Source organism: Gossypium hirsutum, chromosome D10 (assembly GCF_007990345.1).
Source record: "Gossypium hirsutum isolate 1008001.06 chromosome D10, Gossypium_hirsutum_v2.1, whole genome shotgun sequence".
Classification (NCBI taxonomy): Eukaryota; Viridiplantae; Streptophyta; class Magnoliopsida; order Malvales; family Malvaceae; genus Gossypium; species Gossypium hirsutum.
The window spans coordinates 7,784,600-7,794,057 of NC_053446.1; the positions used below are offsets into that span (position 1 = coordinate 7,784,600).

The 9,458-nt window shown below is 39.0% G+C and overlaps 1 non-coding gene across 1 annotated transcript; it reads right to left on the minus strand.

The window, feature by feature from the left end:
• Nucleotides 1-245: 245 nt before the first annotated feature.
• On the minus strand, nt 246-405 carry LOC121222801 (U1 spliceosomal RNA). Its single transcript, XR_005920172.1, has one exon. It is a non-coding gene; the product is annotated as a U1 spliceosomal RNA (small nuclear RNA).
• Nucleotides 406-9,458: the final 9,053 nt, after the last annotated feature.

Consider the following 9,458-nt stretch of genomic DNA (forward strand, 5'->3'; position numbering starts at 1 on the left):
TTATGTCATATTCATTATTAAATCCTACGATTGACATACAATTTTTTATTAACTTAAAATTGGTAGGGGTTGCGTGAACACAGATCCATGCTGGTATCAACTAGCATGGAATGGTCACAACTCACAAGGTTGTCTCTCTCTTACACTTTTTTCACTCCCGCGAGCTTTTCAAGTTATTTATCCGTACGTAACAAAGAATTATGTCCTATATTTTGTTACAAACTACTTTTTACAGCTTGAAATTGGTAGAGGCTGCGCGCACGCAAGCCTTACTGCCACAAATTATGACATAGGCTCTCCCTCCTGGGGAGACCTTAAAGCAGCACCCCTCCCAAGTGCAATGGTGGTCACTACTCTAGGCCATGAGTCTTCATGATCACTCATTGACCCTATCCAGGTAAGTATGTTTTAATGTTGCCCTATCCTCTCTCCTTATACACCACCTCTTATGTTTTGTTTACCATATGCTAGCAATGTGGGATTCAAGTTGCATTGGGGCCATAAAGATCTAGAACATTTTTACCTTTCAATGCTTCAAAGCAGTAATTAACATTTCCCAATCTCAATTTCTGTCAATAATAATATTGTTTTATTTTGTCAACATTATTCTTAATTTTATAGTAATGTGTTAAATACTTTTCAATATCAAATATCGATCTTTTAAAATACCAATAAATATAAAAAACATGCTCATTGTTGCTATGCATAATACACCTGAATGTAAGTGATTTTTTCTTATTTACTAATTTAAGATTGAAACATTATGATTTCATTTAGGATTATTAAGCGTATAAACAATATCTATATTTATAAACCCATCGTCCAACCTCTATTTCAAAAAACCGAAAACGTATGTTATCCTAATTAGTGTAAGTCATGATTCATGACTAAAGTACATAATATAACACATTGATTGAACTTTATTTGTTCCATACGCCACAAATTTTATTGAAGTGAAGTCTACATAATAAAAAAAATGGTATTCATAAGACATGAGTTGGCCAATGCATTCGATGCACCATTAAAGCTCATCTTCCATGATTTCTCTTTTGACAACTCACCCACTTTTTCTGAAATGCACATCAAGTCTTCATCCGGGAAATCGAATCTCAAGGGCTCGTATTCCTCCATTGTTTAACTTGCCAAGAAGTCAGCTATTGCGCTTCCCTTTATCGACTTTTGGCTCACATATGTGATGTCATACTCAGTAAGTAGGATCTATCATCGTGCCATTCTCCCTGAGAGTGCAGATGACTCCATCATGTACTTTATTAGGTCTAGTTTTGAAATTAACCATGTCGTATGATACAACGTGTATTGTTTGAGCCTTCAAACTGTCCAAATCAATGCACAACAGAATTTTTCGATTAAAGGGTACTTTGTCTCATACTCTGTGAACTTTTTGCTGAGGTAATAAATTGCCTTTTCTCTTCTTCCACACTCATCATGCTGCCCCAGTACGCAACCCATTGAACTTTCGAACACTGTCAGATACAATATTAAAGGTTTTTTGGGTATCGGCAGTACTAACACCGGGGGACTAGATAAATATCATTTTATCTTGTCGAAGGCCATTTGACATTCCTCATTCCACTCTCCCGGATTATGCTTTCAAAGGAGTCGAAAAATTAGGTCACATTTGTTGGTAAGTTGAGCAATAAATCAAGTAATGTAATTTAACCTTCCTAAAAATCCTTTAACTTCTTTTTCTGTGCGCGAGGATGTTAGTTCTTGTATGGCTTTTATCTTGTCTGGATCAACCTCGATACCTCTCTCGCTGACAATGAAACCTAGCAATTTTCCCGAGGTAGCCCCAAACGTACACTTGGTTGGGTTAAACTTCAACTAGAACTTTCTTAATCTTTCGACAGCTTCCTGAGATTCCCAACATGCTCTTTTTCTTCCCGAGATTTGGCAATCATATCATCGACATAAACTTCTATTTCTTTGTGTATCATATCATAGAACAGCGTCACCATGGCTCTTTGATATGTTGCCCCAGCATTCTTTAATCCGAACGACATTACCTTATAGCAGAACGTTCCCCATATTGTTACGAATGTGGTTTTCTCCATGTCCTCGGGAGCCATCTTTATCTGATTATAACCTGAGAAACCATCCATGAAAGAAAACAATGAATGTTTTGTCGTATTATCCATCAAAGTATTGATGTGTGGCAAAGAAAAGTTATCCTTGGGGCTTACTCGATTCAGATAACGATAATCTATGCACATTCGCACCTTGCCGTCTTTCTTCAATACTGGGACTATGTTAGCTACCCACTCTAGATATTTAGAGACTTGTAAGAAGCCATCATCAAATTGTTTCTTAACTTCTTCATTTATCTTCAACAACATTTCAGGTCTCATCCTTCTTAACTTCTGTTGAACAGGTTTGCATTCTGGTTTTAGTGGGAGCTTATAGACCATAATATCTGTGTTTAACCCTAGCATGTCCTGATAAGACCAGACAAATACATCATTATACTCACAGAGCAAGGCGATCAAATCCTGCTTGGTGTTCTCTAAAATGGAAGTCTCAATCTTCGCTTCTTGTTTCTTTTCTTCATTCCCCAAGTTCACTACCTCAACAGATTCTTGATTGGGTAGGATCTTTTTCTCTTCTTGTTCTACCATTCTCAGTAAGTTAGGAGACGAGACACAATCCTCAGCACTTTTCTCGGCCTCAAATTCTCCTAAACATATAGCCTTCTCGAAATGGATTTCTGGATTTATAATGGGATTGTTCATGCTATTGATATCTGAGCGCCTGAAAGGTGAATGGAAAATAAAAGCTATAGAGGAGCATCAAGGTATTGGAATCAACGAACACAATGTCATGAAATTATATGAGATACATGCAAGAAAAGGATATAAAGAGAGGGAATAAGTATGAAGTTAATGGAAATAAAAAATCATGACAATATAAAACAAAATGCATCTTCATTAATGTTCATTGAAATGATAAAGAGCAAACATAAGCTCTTACAAAAGGAACCCCACTGCTTAGAGACACACACAAAATGAAGGGTTAACATTGGGAATTACTCTGAAGGGGACTTAAAAACTACAAGATGATCCACAGCAATCCAATTGTTCAAAGCAAATCCAGGAGGACAAGGGCGTATTATTGAAATATTCTCAATTGCATCATCCTCATTGTCAATAGCATTTAAGTTGATATTCTGAAGACCTTTTTCAATCAACAACAAAGTGTTCTGCGGATTGTCTTGCCCTAGGTACATCATTCCCGCAGATGTGAAAGTTTTTGACAAAGGAGGATACTTCATTGGCTCACATTCTAATTCCCGACCTGAGGTTTTTGTGATTCTTCTTTCGTGATTTTTCTGTAATTTTTTTCTTCCTTGACGTATATTTGGCTTGAACCCCAAACCGCATCAACCTCTGTGGTGCGTTGGTTATAAAGCTCTAGCCATCCATCGCTGATACTTTCCCAAACCTTTCTTTGTTCGAGCTCATTTTCCCACAGTTAGCTTAATTCCCATCTAGGTATTCCTTGACAGTTTGGGTATGGGGATTTTATTCCCTTCGGCAATAAATGTAGTATTGATAAATTCAAAGAAATGAAAGGAACATTCCACAACATCTTTGTTTACTTCAATATAAGGTACATCAGCAGAGATAGATGCGACGATGTCTTCTTCACCAGCGACAGTAATCAAGCGGTTATCTACGATGAACTTCACTTTCTAATGGAAAGATGAAGGAACTGCCCCAGCAGAATGGATCCAAGGCCTCCCTAAAAGGAAATTGTATGAATGCGTGATGTCCATGACTTGGAACTCAATATTATATGCATATGGGCCTACCTCTAGAGGAATTTGGATCTTTCCCATGACCTCTCGTTGTGTCCCATCAAATGCCCTTGCAGTAGAATGACAAGGCCTCAGATAAGACATATCAATTGGCATCCTAGAGAGTGTGGCCAAAGGCATGAAATTAAGTGCAGACCCGTTGTCGATGAGCACATTCAGTACTATGTAACCCTTTTAACTGGTTGTGATGTGTAATACTTTTACAGAGCCCCTACCATTCAGCGGTACTTCATCATCACTAAAATAGATGAAATTATCCGCATTCAAATTATTTATCCACCTATCAAGCTTTTCCATAGATACATTGTTTGCCACATAAGCTTGATTCAACACTTTTAGCAAGGCGTTTCGATGTGGCTCCGAGTTCAACAATAGAGATAATACCGAGATTCGTGCCAGTTGTTTTTTAATTATTCCACGACGCTATATTCACTGTACTTAATAAACTTCAAGAATTCATGTGCTTCTTCCCAATTCACAGGTTTTTTTAACTTATTGCTCAAATGGCAGTTTAACATCGACCTCAACCTCATGTATTAGTGCCTTCTATTTCTAGTTCGAGTGAACAACTTTCTTCTTTGGTTCAACTGTCTCGGGGGAATAACACCTTCCGCTGCAAGTAAAGTGTCCTACTCATTTGACACTTTCACTCGTAACTTTCAACTTTTCACCTTCAGGTACAACGATATTGACATCATATTTCCATGGTACCACCTTATTATCCTTGTAAGAGAAAGGAGCAGGCACTTCAACTATCACATTTGGTTTAACTTCTCGACTTACTTCTTCCTTCTTTGCCTCGTAATAAATCACCAAAGGCCTATCGGTGCTATAAGGGAAAGCCAATGATTGGTTATTAAAGGCACATATTTCTCCTTCCTCATCCTCCTTTTGGTCAAAGATCTTGACCTCCTTGTTGTCCATCATATCATGAAGTAGTTTTTTAAATTCCTTACAAGATTGGATGTCATGTCTTTCGACGCCATGGAAATCACAGAAACCTTGGTCTTTTATACTTTCTTCTTTGAAAATTCTTTTGAATAGGCATAGCAAGCCCTTTTCAACCATCATCTCCCATACCTTCCACAAATGTGTCCTTACTTCGTCAACATAGCTTTTGGCTCGCCAATCGTCTTCATTAGTCACCGTATTTTCATTCCCATTAGTGTGGTTAGGGAGAGGATTTCCAGCCACATTACTAACACCTTCATATCTAGAATGCCAGCATCGATGAGACCTTGAACTCTCCTTTTAAAGATAAGGCAATTTTCTATAGAGTGCCCCTGATTTCCAGCGTGATACATGCAACTAGTGTTAGGATCATACCACTTTGGGTATGGAGGCTTCGGGTTGCCATATAATGTGTGGATATTAATTGCTTCTCTAATAGTTTTGGGTATAATTCTCCATATGTCATAGGAATTTAGGTGAACTAAGGCCTTTCAGAATTGGGTCTTGCTAGTCTTCGTTCATTTTTGGGTTGGCTTTGTGTAGGCATAGTATTTGGTGGGAACATGGTGAATGGTCTTTGGTTATTCGCGGCATAAACAAAGTAAGGGGATGGTGCTTGACAATAAGGAGTTGGGGGAGAAAAGTAGAAGTTTGAAGGTGGGCGATAATGAGGTCGTGATTGGGATGGGTACGGATTAGAGGTATAGTGGCTCTGAGTTCCAACCATATGGGTTTCTACTTCCCTTTTCTTTACGGATACTGCCCTTTTTAAAGTCTCAGGGCCTTCCATCTTCCCACTCTTGATGGCATTTTCTATAAGCTCCCCGGATATTACAATGTCTGCGAAGTCCTTCTTGGTGCTTCCAACTAACTTATCGTAAAATGGCGCTTTCAAAGTGTTGATGAAGAGGACCATTATCTCAGTTTTAGTTAATGAGGGTTCTACTTGAGCCAAAATACCCCTCCATCTTTGTGCATATTGCCTCAAAGTCTCCGTCGGCTTCTTTTCCATCATTTGCAAAGTTAGTCGATCAGGCACCATATTCGATACATGCTTGTATTGCTCACAAAATGCTGATGCTAAGTCCTTCCATGATCGAATCCTTTCTCTGCTAAGTTGATTATACCATCGAAGAGCCGAGCCAACCAAACTATCTTGAAAGCAGTGTATCAACCAAAACATGATAAGATGCACCTTTAGACATCTTGTTCCATCATATTTCTCAAAATTTGGTGCCTTGAATTTTGGGGGTAGAACTAGATCAGGTACCAAATTGAGCTCTTTGGCACTCAAAGCAGAGAAAACTTTAGTACCTTCTACTGCCTTGAGCCTATCTTCCAGGATCCTATACTTATCCTGAGCATTTATAGTCATCAATTTTCAACCTTGCTATTTCTACAGGATCATCTAAATTTGGAACAATTGAATCTGAAAGATTAGCCCCGGGGTTTAATACGAACATTCCTTGCCCTAGGTGAGTAGGTTGTACAGGATGTTGCCCCAAGACCCCTTGGGGATATCCTCTTTGAGTTATATGGGCATGAGGTGGAGTGAATCCCGGAGGATAAAGTGGATCTTGATTATTATTAGCTCTTGACTGGGGTTCTATGGTATCAGGGCTCTGCATAGGTCTCTTTCCTTTTACCAAGGTTGTCATCATCTCCATCATTTTGGCCATTTGATCCATTTGCTCGAGTGATTGTTCTCGATATCTTACCATCAAATCTCTCGCCTCTTACTGCGACTTAGCCAACTGCTCTTGCAACTCTCTTTGGGCCCTTTCTATCCTTTCCATTCTTTCATTAAGTTCGGCATCCATAGCTCTAGCTCTTAGGTGTGTCCTATAAGAATAACGCGATTCCACACTCGTAGTGTCGTAACTGTGAATTAGACGGTTTTAGCCTTAGCGAGTGATTAGGGTGATATGGGCATGCAATGAATAAATGAATGAGTAATTAATGAATGTTAGTCATGCATAAATATGCAAAAATAGGTGTTGATTCCAAAATGGCCCCATACTTGGGCATTTCATTTATCAAAAGAGTCCATGACAAAACATTTTGCCAGCTCTGATTTAACAGTTACACAAATTTCCTAGCCACGTCGCCTTGTTTCTTTACACGTTCTAGGAACCCCAACATGCTTAATCTTTGGCTTAGAGGGAATTGGCAACTGAGAGCTTCTGCTTCATTTGATAATTGTGTTATTTGTATAGCCGCCTTGCGAATTTCATTGATCAAACCGCCGAGATGCATATCCTTTTCTTGGAGGGATTTTCATAAGCACGAATTTCTCTGTCATGCTGACCATGCTTCTCTTCTAGAACTTTTAGGAGGTCATCTAAATGTTGCTGATGAGCTTGCAGTGTATTTTCTAGACTTCAGATTTTCTTTTTTGCTCTCGATGATCAGACTGACTAGTCGTTAATTCTACAGACATAGTTTCGTATTCAACATTCTTCTTCCTTAACTCTATCATAGCACGTGCAGCTCTTTCCTCCTCCTTCTTCGCTTTCGCTTTTCAGAATCCCATCCTACCTTTGATATTACTTATTTCTTCCTTCCATTCTGCCGATGATTTGCCTAGTCCACTATTCCGTATGGTGCTTCGTAATTTTTTATTTTCCAAATAAAGATCCCGTAAATCTTTTCTCGTGATCTCGACTTCTTGTTGGAATTTTTCAGTTCTGGATCTTTCAATTTGAACGTCAATCTTCAGTTGGTAGTTTTCCTCCTAAACAGAACTAGTATCTCGCATTAGCTTGGCTTTTTCACATTCAAATTCATATTTTTCCATCTCCAACTCGAATGGCATCTCTTCTGAGAACGGATTCTGGAAAGCATAGTCGGCCGGTGGGGTTAGTTGATTCTTCACTTGTCGTTGCCTCCATATGTCATAATCTACAGTGATAGTATCAACATAGAGAGTCAACTCCATTAGGTAGATTTTCCTCCAAGAATTTGCAATATCTTAGACCTTGTTTTATGTAACTCTCACTCGTAAAGGAAAACTCAGACTGTACCAATCCATCGGTAACTGGTACAAACTGTCGCGAAAGCGAACTGTCTTTGAACCATCAACGGAGCATATCCAACTCCTCCCCATAATCCTAGTAAAGGCACCCAATCTTGGTTTCCACACTTGTATAACAGAACAGAAGGACGAATCCAATGTGCTCTCCAAGTTATATCTTCAGCACGAAGGTTCTAAAAAATCGAGACCTAGTGCTGTTCAGTGACATCCTTTGGCCAATCTTTCTCAAGGTATGCTTCCAACGGAGTGAATGTTTTTGAAAACATATGGAAAGGTGTGCGGTCCACTTTCCAAAAGTGGGTAAAAATCCAAACATTAAGTAACTGAGAGCATCCGATAAAAATTCCTTCCCCTTTTCTCCTACAACTATTTAGAGATCTAAAAGTCTTAGCCAAGATAGTAGGGACGGGGTTGATTCATTGCCTCGACTTTTTGAAGAAATCCACTACCGCAACTTTAATATGCCCGAGAACCTTTGGGAAGACGATCAGTCCGTAAATGGCTAAGGCAAACAAGTCTACTCTCTTAAGAATATCGGGATGATTCTAAACTAAATCTCGAAGAGAATACCACGGAACACAACTAACTTCATTCCCCTTCCTTATCTGTTTTTCAGCCCATGTGTTAGTCATCCCTATCAACTTCATTAGTTTTTTCTTGAAGGTCATCAGTTTAGGCTCTTTCACATATATCTTGTTGAGTTGTATATTGTCAATGCGAAGCAGGGCGACATACTCTTTTATGGTCGGAGTCAGGTCTTCTTGATTGAAAGTGTAACACTGATAGGCTGGGTCCTAGAATCGAACCATGGCTTGAATTAACTGCTCGTTCACATTGATTGCTATCAAGTGAGCTATATCCCTGTACTTTTCAGTGAAAATGCCTCTAGTATTTGAGTCCCAATATTTCTAGATCCTAGTCAAGTTTTCAAGATCGTTTTGACGAGCATTCTGTAACACGCAACACCCGACCTAGACGTTATGGCCGAATCTGGCGATGTCACATGGAAAGGGATTTGAGGACAAGATTGTCGAGTTTAAAAACCGTTATAGTAAGTTAACTTTTATTAAATTCGAAAAAACCAGTATAAAGTCCCAAATTTAAAGCCAACCAGTCCATAGTCTATAATATACATAAAAAAACCCCAAATAAGTAATAAATTCTAGGCATTAATGGAAAATAGTCTAAAATTTACGTTTGGCCACCGTCGTGTCCCCCACTGTACCGACCCGCTAAGTCTGGGGATTACCTGTACATATTAAATAGAGAAAGGGTGAGTTTTCGCAAACTCAGTCTGTAATCCCCACAAAAAACATACATATAGATAATCAACAAAATCCAATTAGATACAGTCTGGGGCACGTGCCCATCACATAATCAATTTGGGCCTTAGCCCATTTAGATACAGTCTCAAAATACATTAGGGCATTGGCCCATATCAGATACAGATGCAGATACAGTAAATCAGAATCCTACCCACCATCCTTTACACACCATCTCCGTCCAACCCTACACACCATAATGGGATTAAATCAACCCACCTATCCCTACACACCATGCTGTACCGAAATGCGGCATAAAATTAGAAGGTTACAACTGAGCTTTCAGATAACAGGCTTAATAGCCTTTCAGACACTT